Source organism: Macrobrachium rosenbergii, chromosome 56 (assembly GCF_040412425.1).
Source record: "Macrobrachium rosenbergii isolate ZJJX-2024 chromosome 56, ASM4041242v1, whole genome shotgun sequence".
NCBI classification, from domain to species: Eukaryota; Metazoa; Arthropoda; class Malacostraca; order Decapoda; family Palaemonidae; genus Macrobrachium; species Macrobrachium rosenbergii.
This window is the reverse complement of record NC_089796.1, coordinates 54598736-54608876: the sequence shown is the minus strand read 5'-3', so window position 1 is coordinate 54608876 and position 10141 is coordinate 54598736.

The following is a 10141-nucleotide window of genomic DNA, read 5'->3' as shown; positions in this document are numbered from 1 at the left end:
TAAGATATTATATGAATAAAGGAACGGCTCCACCGAGCATTACTGCTTATGGTCAGCACGTAACTCTGTCTCCTCAGAAGGAGCGAATGGTTTTATTAGTCATCTTCCAAACCAAAGACCGTCACACAGGGCTTCGGTTTACAAGGTTAGGGAAGAATCTGTGGAGCTTTTATACAAAATTCCCTAATTCCAAGAAACTGTATAAATGTATTTGTGTTCTTAATTTTAAATTGCTTTTCAATTTAAGATGAATGGAACTCGTGCTATAATAGGAAAAAACTCTCACAGATAATGAAGCATGTGGGTTGACGCAAGAAGGAACAATATGCATGACTCGATACTTCATATTCTTAACCACTGTGCTCTGTTAATTTGCCAGGATATTGGAAATCCCTATATCTTAACGATAGGCATAGAATAAAAAAAAAGCATAGTTCAAACCCAGATTCAATCTAATCTATTTCTCGACACGTTATGAAGCGTCCTCGACACAAACCGCAGGCCACGATTTCCAAATCAGGCGCTGCTTAATATTCCAACAAGGCAGATATCATTACTGAGGTCGACAGTAAAAGGGAACTATAAAACCTGTCTTTCTCGATAGTTTTTCTAAATTTCTTTAACATCTTAGAGCCCAAATTTTTTCGACACTGCCTGAAGTTTAAGGCAAAGGCTTAAAAATTAACTAAAAGATCGTACATAAATTAAATACAAAATTTTCTAAAATCTACTGGAAACAAAGTTAAAGTTAAGTTAACAGGTGAACGAATTAAGTGACCAATGGCACAAGTCTATCATCACCGACTCCCGTAGTATGAACCTAAACGCAAACTTGTACATTATTATTCTATACATTCCTGAGACAGAACACACGTGGGTAGTGGGTTAATGTGGCTTTTCCTTAGCAACATTCACTTCAGGTGTGGCGTCCCTGCCTACACGCGTTAGGGTAGAGGGGACTCTTTAGCCTTGTTAGGTAACTCTTCTGGGAGAAGGACACTCCGAAATCAAACAGAATTCCTGTGGAAGCAGAATATAAGAGAGCTTCACTTGAAAAATATAAGATACCTAGACTTTAGGCTTTTGTGGATATATGCTTCCTCTCCAAATCCTCCTTCATTTTATCACACCATCCATTCCGCGTCTCCTTCTTGACCTTCTACTCCTAACAGTTTCCACCCACGCCCTGTTCACACTTTTTATCCTTACTCATCCACATGCCCATACCATCTCAGTCTCGACTCTCTTAATGCATATGTAACCTTTACCACCTTAGTGCTTCTAATTTCTTCATTTTCTAGCCTCTCACGCAACAAAATCCCCAAAATCCACCTCAGCACCCTCATTTGTTTGCTACTTCTTGTGCTCCTGCTGAACCATACATCGTCACTAGTCTGATTTCAGCACAATAGATCTTCATTTTTTAATTTATTTGGCACTCTTTTGTCATGCACTACCCCTGCCACCGCTTCCAATTTCCCCCAAGCTGATATTTACTTTCACCATCTAGTTCACAAGCTCCCTCTTGGCTTAAAGTAGACCTTAACTAAAGCTCCCTCTCGGCTTAAAGTAGACCTTAAGTATTTGAAATTTTGTACCTGTTTCAAATCCAGGCCCCCCTCTCTCTTGTGTAAATAGCCCAACCTTGTTGGACACTGTACCCTCAGTTTTAATATACCACAATCACCAGATCTCTCTCTGGTTACACTCTCCAACCTTCTACATTTCCTTTGTAACGTTTATTGCCTACTCATTTTCCGGATTGCACATTATTATTTTTATTATTATTATTCCGAAGAAGAAACCTATTCATGTGGAACAAGCCCACAGGGGCCATTGACTTGAGATTCATGCTTCCAAAGAATATGATGTTCATTAGAAAGAAGTAACAGGAGATAAAGGGAAATACAGAAAGAAGAGCTCACTTATTAAAAAAGAAAACATAACAAATTAAACATTACTAAATTGCAAAGAGAAGTGTATTGGGGTAGTAATGCTGTGCGTCTTTGCTTGAACTTTTGAAGTTCCAATTGCACAACATCCTGAGGGAGACTCACTGTTCCACAGTCCAATGAACTGAAACTGAGAAGTTTGATAGAGTCATATTTACTGCATACTGGTGCTGCTGTTCAGCAAATCTGGTTCCTCTCGGTAGGAAAAGGGCATCAGGGATCGATTAGTGAATGTGAAAGATCTCTGTTTAAAATACAGCTTATGAAAAATTGACAAACAGAGACCATCTGTCTTTACATATACATATATATATACATATATATGTATATATATATATATATATACATATATGTATATATAAATATATATATATAAATATATATTATATATGAATGAATTTTATCACATTACCATAATTCATATACGCCATTATGCTACATTCGTCCTTTAATATCCAATTCGCTTTACCTCGGAAATAATATATTTTCATATATGTTATCCGAAGGGGAATTTTTTAACTGAAAATAAGTTCGTCGTCTCATGGGCTCGAACCACGGAAGACAAGAACTCAGTATTACAGTGACGACGCGCATTTAACCACACGGCCTTCGGGTAACATAAATGAAAATATATTATATCCGAGGTAGAGCGAATTGGATATTAAAGGACGTTTCTAGCTTAATGCTTATATAATTTATATATATATATATATATATATATATATATATATATATATATATATATATATATATATATATATATAAGACTAAATCTCATATTTATTGCAGAGGACACGGATAAATATTATAATAGGAATTTTTTTCTAAACAAACAGCCAGACTGTCATGAACTCGTTGTTCGTTGAGCTTTCTAGATTAAAGGTGAGACTGTCATAAATTCGTTAAAATGAGATAACCATACTTAAGAGTAACTTTCGATCTTTTGGGAGAAAATCATACGGAAATTTTCTGAGCAAAATCTGAACATTTGGTTCCCACTGAGTTCCTTCAGTACTTTAAATTAGATTATTGTAATGAAGATTTTGGTGATGAATGGAAAAGGAAATAACAACGGCACCAGGAAAAGTAAGTGAACAATGACCTTTTTATATTTACCGTGGGTGTAATCAATGCCATCCGTGTGCTTATCCATAAATTATGTTTTGAAGGGAGACAACAAAGGAAACTCAACATATCTGACAGGGAAGAGAAATACGAAGAAGCTTTGTACCTCGTTCCTTGAGAACCTGTATAATCTGTTGCAAACATTCTGAATTAAGCATTTTATTATCCCCTTGAATAAGATCCAAGAATCAGAAGATTGATATCAATACTGTAATTGCAAAGAAGCAAGAGCAAAACGCATACGAAAAATAATACGATCGGTTTATCTGTGTTTCAATAAAACACGCGACAAGTACCCACCGTTCATAAATCTGGAATAAAAATGTTCAATATGAGTGATCCAGAGAGAGAGAGAGAGAGAGAGAGAGAGAGAGAGAGAGAGAGAGGAGAGAGAGAGAGAGAGGAATTATAATGTCCTAAAATGTTACAATACAGTCATCTGCTTTTCTTAGGCTATATTTATCGTGACAGGGATGGGAGGGCCGTTTACAAGTTCGATGAAAAAATCATTTCTTTTGGGAAAACAAAATGATGGTAGACAGACCGGTTAAAATGATGAGGATTAAAATGAACGTGCCAAGTATTTGAATATGAAAATGTAAATACAATGGAGAAACGGAAAAGGCTGCTGAAGGTTTGAAAATGTTTACCAAAGCAACAAAAGATCAGCATAAGCAAGTAATTAATGATACCGGCGGCTTTTCTAAACAAAAATAATTAAATAAATAAAAATAAATATATAAATAAATGAATTACAAATTCTGCGAAAAAATATATTCCATAATTAATTTTACTTGACGCTCTGCACCTAATTCCTTCTGTCCTAGTACCATTTCAAACCAATTGCCTACCTCTGAAAGACTTGCATTTCAAAATCCCTGATAAATACAATATTGACCATTAGTCTTCGGTAAGTCAGTGCTGGCAACCAAGTTCTTTTAATGTGCAAAGCCACTTTATATCAGTTCAGTGTAATAAAGTACAGTGGTCATTAGGTGGGATTACCTTTTTCAACTTGAAGCCGTTTCTCCTCAACAGGAAATGGATCCAAAGAAAAACAACACAACGATCACTGCCACTATTAAACTATAAATGCTGTAGCACGGCTGAACTTCTGTACAATGTCATCCACCTACAACTTTTGCACAAACTCTCATGCCTTATAGATATTAAAGCAACTACTTTCCAATTCCTCTTCCAAGCAGCCCATCTAACACTTCTAACACTTCCAAATTAGACATAATGGCTTCACTATCTAAGAACACTGATCTATCCTTTAACTTATGCTGACCTTGTTACTACTTCTATGCATCGCCATAATTCTCAAACGTTCACTCCCTTTTCGCCACGCAGAACACAAAGAATCAAACTGAACATGAACCTTCTTTTTTATTTCATTTGCACTGAACATCAATACCTTTTTCATAAAGAGGAGGCTGCTCAACAAACACTTCACATTTCCAACTTCGGCTTTCAGTGCAACCAAAAGTCTCTCCCCAAACTTTTGCAAACACCATGCCACCTTCTTTGAATCACTGTTATTGACTCATCTCTTCTCTCATCTCACCATCATCCGTTAAATTTACTCTCAAATACCTTCGTGGATACTGCTTCCATTCTTCCACCCGCCCCGATATCATCATTTATTGCTCAATCTTCCTGGTTTCCTATAAAACTCATAACCTTACACTTACCAGAATTCACTTTAAATTTTCCATTCTTGCAAACACTTTCAAACTCTTTCACAGATCCATCTTTCATACCATACATCTTCAACAGTTGCATCTGTATTATATCAATCATAAACACAATCTACATCCAATTACGAGACACAGCTCTTTCTTTTTAAATGCCACACTTCTCATAACAGCCACTTGATCAACATACCTAACCCTTACCTAAATTACACAGTTTTTCTCACATCAATCCAGTCATCTATCACTCTTTCAGTCAAACCTTTCATGCGTCAAGTTCTCACGGAGCTGGGAGATGGATTATAACAAAAAGTGACCAAGCATTTGATCCGTGTGAGGTGTGAGAGCACACAATCATTTGTTTAACAACCACCCCCTCTAAACAAATAAATAAATAAATATATAAATATATATATATATATATATATATATATATATATATATATATATACGTTTGTATATGTTGGCAAAATATTTTTGTTCTCTCATCTTTCTCTCTTGCATCAAGTATGCTGGGAAAATGTTGGTGCACATTTTCCTCATCTTTCTAACTCCAATTGGCATCAAGGATAGATTGGAGACATGAAAGGTTTTATCATTAGATTATATATATATATATATATATATATATATATATATATATATATATATATATATATATATAATATATATATATATATATATATATATATATATATTATATATATATATATATATATATATATATATATATATATATATATATATATATATATATATATATATATACACATACATATACTTAAATAAATGATCTAATGATAAAACCTTTCATGTCTCAGTCTATCCCTGAGCTAATTGAGTTAGAGGAAGTATTAGAGCAAAATGTGCACCAAGCATTGTCTATATATATAAAGACAGATAGGTAAGTAGATAGATATGATATACATATAAAGACAGATAGATAGAAAGATAGATAGACAGGAAGTTAAAAAGGTCCACAAAAAACATTATTCACATGATACAATTATGGAGAAAGAGAATATATATAGAATTTAGGCCAAAGGACAAGCACTGGGACCTATGAGGTCATTCAGCCCTGAAACGGAAATTGTCAGCAAAAAGGTTTGAAAGGTGTAACAGGAGGAAAACCTCGCAATTACACTATGAATCAATTGTTAGGAGAGGGTGGAAAGTAAGATGGAAGAAAGAAAATATGAACGAAGGTACAGTAAAAGAAATGAATGGGGTTGCAGCTAGGGGCCGAAGGGACGCTGCAAAGAACCCTAAGTAATGCCTACAATGCACAGCGTGAGGTGTGCTGACGGCACAACCCTCCTACCGGGGATATAATTATAGACATTGATGAACAGACTTCTGTAACCCTAATCACTGGTGAATGCAGACAGCTGGTTAGTGAGTGATACGTGTATTCATGTGGCACTGATGGAATGGGGTCAGTCCGTTGTTGTAGAATAGGAAATAGAATTTAGGCCAAGCGCTTAGACCTGTGAGGTCATTCGGTTTAAAACGGAAATTAACAGTTAAATGGTTTGAAAGGTGTAACAGGAGGAAAACCTCGCAGTTGCACTATGAATCAGTTTTTAGGAGAGGGTGAAAAGTAACGGAGGTGCAGTAAAAGAAAAAAAAAAAAAGGGGGGGGGGGGTTGCAGGTAGGGGCCGAAGGGACAATGCAAAGAACCTTGAGTAAAGGTGCACTGACTGCCCTACCCCCTACGGGGAGTCCGTTGTGTTTTGGAGCTCGCGTCGAGTCTGGTTGGCGTGTTCGTCGGAACACTGCCTTGAGAACAGGTCTTGACATGAACTCATAGGTGAAAGCCAATTCACATTGTTAGTTTGACTAATGATGGCGGATTCCGGACTCGTCCTTTGTACAGACAGCTACATATGAAGAAGAGCGCGGCCCTACTCCAATTTATGGTACAACCAGTATCCCTCATATGTACGAAAATTCCCGAGCTCTCAGAATCGTATCTTACTGATCTTTCAAGCTCTTAATCTTTGTGAGAAGGATTTACTGGTCTCTTCAATGTAAGCCTCGATAGTTACTGTATGGATCTTATGAATACCGTCGTCTGCTTGTTTTTATTTAAATATATATACAATCCCGATGGATTTGGGATGATAAAAAATAAATGGATTGTTATATTTCAGGTGCCCGGTTACTCCTTTGATGTCCTGTACGTAAGGGAGCTTTACAGTATTGTTAAAAGCTATTCACTGGTATCTGTGGGACCTCCACGTATATTCTGTTTGCTTTCTTGATATCCTTCTCGATATTGTATGCTATGTAGAGTAATTTGGGCAAACGCTGACGGATCGTACCAAATTCTTTAACTAGATAAATCATGAACATACATACCCAGAAACCCTTTCACTTAGGTTATCTGGGAGAAACAGAGTACAGCCAACCATGATCTTTCACTTACCCTAGGTTGCAAGAAGAAATCATAGGCATGTCTCTACCAACGTCAAGATCATGATTGGCTGCACTCAAGATCGTTTTCTACGCAAAATCCAACATAAAAGATTTTTAAGAACCTATGTTTTATAGCCTTTCTAAGAACTCCAAACCATGAAGAGATTCTCTGTTCCATATTTCTTTCGAGATCTGACTTTAACACTAGGTTAACATCCATGCCCAAAGGAGATACTATGTTTTTTAAATTAAGCTTTTACAACAATACAAGAAGAAACTTCAAACTAGTGGTGTATTTGCTAATAAAGTCATTTTTTGACTTATATATTTTTTAATATTTATTGAAATATCTTAATTGGCAGTCACAGCACAAACGTAAAAACATAAGTGGTTGATTCTACCAACGTCAAAAGAAAAGGTGCTAAAGAGATCTTAGAAACCAAATAGGTAGTGTTACCACAAGTGAGTGTCAACATCACATCTTACACACCCCGCCTCACTCACCAGCTTACCGCAATTAACCAACTTGATTATTTCCCCTCTCATTAATTCTTCTTGACAAAGCTTCAAGATCGTTTCAGCTTACGCTAGCCAAGCCTTGCGCTTTGTTCTCACTGAAAAATCCAAATATAAAAGACTTTTGGTTAGTACTCAGATAAGAACCTATGTTTTATGAGTACAACTGCTTTTACAGAACTCTTTTTTAGCAAGCATGGTGAAAATAGTGATGACCAGCCAAACACTGTTTCAAGGAAAAAACCACAGATATTTACCAAACTCACACACACAAGTAAATGATGTTACTTTACTTTAGTACGGAAAAATTAGAAATCGAGATCTGACTTTAAGTCAATTATTTCACTAAAAATATGAAACAACTAACATTTCATTATGTGTCACACGTTTCAGATATTTCATTAAAAGTCCAGTGGAAATATGTCGGGGAATTCACATTTCATACCAATAATCCAGCTCAGATATCATAATTTGCCATTCAACAATAACAATTTCGCATGCATAATATATGCATAATAAATGCAATTTTCTTGATATACAACGTGCCTTTCTGTAATAACATAAAAGCTGACCATGCTGCCTTATGAAGTCAAGTTCCTACAAACCCCTCAAACGAAAGGAGACAACTTCTACTCTTCGTCTATATCCGCTTCACTCTACATTTCAGCCACTCAACTCTCATTTCTTCCCCATTCCTTACTCGCAGTACGTCAAAAATATGTAATTTTCTTCCGTTGCTTTTCTCACATGTACCAGTATCTCGCAACCCGTCTCTCTCTGTCTTCCAGTTGACTGTTATTCTTTCTTTTCCAAGTTTCCCGAGGCTGCTTCTTCCAGTCCCATTCCTTTAATTAATGGAACTCGGGGCATCACCTCTCAGAGCGCATAAAATCAGCTTATAATATACAAGACGAAAGTTTTTAGTTTTCTGAAAAGAGAAATATTATGCCGGCTTTGTCTGTCCGTCCGCACTTTTTTCTTTACGCCCTCAGATCTTAAAAACTACTGGGGCTAGAGGGCTGCAAATTGGTATGTTGATCATCCACTCTCCAATCATCAAAAATACCATATTGCAGCCCTCTAGCCTCAGTAGCTTTTATTTAAGGTTAAAGTTAGCCATAACCGTGCTTCTGGCAACTAAATAGGATAGACCACCACCGGGCCGTGGTTAAATTTTCATGGGCCGCGGCTCATACAGCATTATACCGAGACCACCGAAAGACAGATATTTTTTTTCGGTGGCGTTGATTGTACGCTGCATAGAAAACTCGATTGCGCCGAAGTTTCTTCGGCGCTTTTTTTACTTGTTTACGGAAGAGATTAATCATTAATGGGAAATATACACGTCACATAATTCCCCTATGGATCAAAACCTTTCACCTATAAGCATGTATATGAGGTTTGCTTGCACCGGTTTTGCCGCTTCCTGAAATGGAAGGAAATAAAAAATAAAATTTAGGCTAAAGGCCAAGCACTAGGACCTACGAGGTCGTTCAGCGCTGAAACGGAAATTGACAGTAAAAAGGTTTTGAAGGTGTAACAGGAGGGAAACCTCGCAGTTGCACTATGAAACAGTTCTTAGGAGAAGATGGAAAGTAAGATGTAAGAAAGAGAATATGAACGGAGCTACAGTAAAAAGAATGAAAGGGTTTGCAGCTAGGAGCCGAAGGGACGCTGCAAAGATCCTTAAGTAAAGCCTGCAGTGCACCGCATAAGGTCTGACACTGAAAGAAATTGTTTTCCTTTTTAAAAACTTTAGTGCAAGATCATGGTATTTTCTCTCATAAAAAATATGGGCCTTTGTTAATCAAGATGTTAGTAACTTCACACAATTAATCTTTTTTATTTCCATTTAATTATGAAGCTTTCTTGCGTTGAAAAAACATCGCCCTTGGGTTCTTTTATCAAGGTTTCAGTGATTAGCTTTGAGATATTCCTTATCACAAGGGCATGGCGCAGTTCTTTTGCTTGTGACTGGCTGTTATGCAAATGCACCTCCACAAGCAACGGTGACATCCCATTACTTTAGAGATGATAACAGTGCTCACGGCTATTGTCTCCAGCCTGACACTCGACATATTTGGGATAATACTGAAAAGGAAATGCACAAAAAACAAACATATTTTCTGAGACATGAGCTTATGTATGTATATACAGTATGCACGTTATGTATGTATGTATGTGTATATATATATATATATATATATATATATATATATATATATATATATATATATATACATATATATATATATATATATATATACATATATTAGTATATATATATATATATATACATATAGTATATATATATATATATATATATATATATATATATATATATATATATATATATATATATATATAATTTTTAAGGTAGTTTAAACGTAACATAAATATAAAAAGAGTACAGCATATGGCCACGAAGGCTGTGA